The sequence below is a fragment of the Cryptomeria japonica genome, unplaced genomic scaffold (genome assembly GCF_030272615.1).
Source record: "Cryptomeria japonica unplaced genomic scaffold, Sugi_1.0 HiC_scaffold_62, whole genome shotgun sequence".
Taxonomy (NCBI): Eukaryota; Viridiplantae; Streptophyta; class Pinopsida; order Cupressales; family Cupressaceae; genus Cryptomeria; species Cryptomeria japonica.
Genome location: NW_026728884.1, coordinates 364,441 through 367,311, shown reverse-complemented (window position 1 = coordinate 367,311; position 2,871 = coordinate 364,441).

Genomic DNA, 2,871 nt, shown 5'->3' with positions numbered 1-2,871 from the left:
AAACTAAGGTCTCAACAAACTCTAGAGTTAGGACAAAAGGCCTCCAATGAAACAAAGAACATTATTTTATAATATTGACATAGAAATAAGCAATTAAGGCTTAATTGAATGGCTTAAGATGGATCACATTAATTGGGATCTCCAATAGTTCACCTTGCATGTTTTCTAGGGTGAAAGCATTAAATTCTTTGCACACAAAAAATATGGAGTGGACCTTCCCATAGGATATCAAACTTTGTGTTTTACCCTAGCTTAGCACCACATTCATTATATTTTAGGACACGATCTCCACAGTGAAAACCAGGGTCAGAACTCTTCTTGTTGAACCACTTTTCGATAATTTGTTGTCGATCTTGGAGAGATTCGAAAGCCTTTTCCTTTTTTTCTTGCAACTCTAAGAGTTACGCCAACCTTACCTCCGTGGGTTCATTCTCCTCTAGCTCTAGAGATTTAAGATGTGGCAAAGCTGGTATCCCTAGTGAGACTGGGAATTGTGCTTCTTTTCCATATACAAGCTCATATGGAGAAATTTTAAGCACCTACTTGGGGGTCACTCAATCTTCCCAGAGTGCATTCTTCAAGTGATGGTGCCATTCTCTCTTATATTCAGCTTTGATCCTTTTAATGAGTTGAATCAAGGTTTTGTTAGTTGATTCAACTAGACCATTCCCTTGCGAGTAGTAGTTCGAGGAAGTCTTTAGATAAATGCCATGGCTAAAGATGAACTGGGTAACCCTAGAACCCGTGAATGCTCTAGCATTGTCTGATTTTATAGTCTTTGGTGGGCCAAATCTCATAACCAGCTCCTCCAGGAAACCCAACATCTCAGCTTCTATTGCAATCTTCAATGAAAGTGCCTATTTCCAATAGGTGAAATAAACTATTGCAATAAGAATCTATTTACAGTGGATGGAGGACAACTAGTTGATCATTCTTATGAAATCCAACCCCCATAGAGAAAAAGGTTCATCTACTAATGCATGCTCAACTTACATAGATGCATTTTTACGTTTCCTAACGTAGAACTGGCATTCCTTGCATTTTCACATAAGAGAACATGCATCCTTGAATAGTGAAGGCCAGTAGTACAATCTGCATGGGCAATTTTAGTTACAATTGTCTGAGCTGAGAAGTGACCTCTCATAGGGCCGTTATGGAAATCGTGCAGAATCCTCTCAACTTGCTTCTTGTCTACAAAGCGGAGTAAAACTCCTTCGAAGTTTGTCTTGAGTAAGACTTCTTCTAGCAACTGATAACCATTATTTTGGAGCCTATAGAATCTTCTCTTTTCATGAGGAAGGTCTACTAGGAATCTTCCGGTTCAGATGAAATCCTCCTGGTCAATGATCTAGGTCATTTCCTCTAGTTTTGATTACATCAACATGGTCTCATCTTGAGCTCCTCCTGGAACCTCAGGTTCCTGAGCCATGTATTCACAAAGGGCCTTCCCTTGGATTACCTTGGTGGATATGATGTCAACGTCATACTCAAGAATCTTGGTAATTCAATTGGCTCTCTTATCTATCATTTCTCCTTCCATTATGTATTTATAGACCATGTAGGGTGAACCACGCAAATAGTTGTCTTATTACAGACAATGAAATGCCTAAATTTATTCAAGCCTTTTACTATGGCGAGTGTTTGTTTTTAAACAAATTTGTACTTTACCTCATATGCTTTTAGCATTTTTGAATGAAAGGAAATTGGACGTTCCGCTGAACCTTCTATATCCCTCTGTTTTAGTACAATATTACTCACGTTACTGGTATAAACATACATTAGGAAATATTTGGACATATCTGGGTTAGACAAGACAAGGGTAGATGAGATGGCTTCTTTAATCTTTTTGAAAGCTTCTTTAGCTTCCAGAGTCCATTTGAAATGAAGGTCCTTTCTTAGCATAAGATTGATCAGTCTTACCATTCCAACAAAATCTGAAATGAATCGACTAATGAAATTAATCTTCCCCAAAAAGGATTGGACACCCTTCTTGTCCATAGAAAAAGAAATCTCTTTGATGGGTTTCACATAGTCTAGGTCAATGGACACTCCCTCTTTAGACACCGCATATCCTAGAAGCTTTACTTGAGGCAATCCAAAGTTACATTTCTTGGGGTTTAATTAGATACCAAACTCTATGCATTTCTACAAAACTATCTCTAAATGATCAAAATGGTCTTCTTTATGTTTTGAAAACACTGTCAAGTCATCGATGTAAATAACAATAATCTCTTTAATCATCTCCCAGAAGGTTATATACATGGCTCTTTGGAAAGTAGCACCAGCATTGGACAACCTGAATAGCATCTTTTGATAAGAAAAAAATCCCCATTTGGTGGTGAATGTGACTTTGTGTTGGTCTTCTAGCTTGACAAGGACTTGTTATATCCAAAAAACCATCAAGCATAGAAAACTTCTCAAACCCGGCTACTTTATGCAGGATCTATTCTATAGGAGGCAAGCATAATGGTCATTCAAGGATGCTCTATTTAGACGCTAAAATTCCACATGGAGGCAAATGTCTCCATTATTTTTCCAAACCAGCACCATTTTACAAAACCAAGTACTATGCTTGATCGGATAAATGATCAAGGATTAAATTAGTTTTTGTAACTCTTGTGACATTAGGAAATTGATCTTGGGGTTCACAGGATGATGCTTCTATTGGACATACTTTACCCCTTCAGCTAGCTCAATGGTGTGTTGTATTACCTTGAGGTTGTATCCTTTGAGGTCATCGTATGACCATACAATATCTCCTATGTATTCATCACAAAAATGGATCAACATCCTTATCATGTTGAGGGACATTTTTTCCTACCTTGAGATTCTCCCCATCTCAAACATGAAGTTTTGTATAATCTCCCTTAT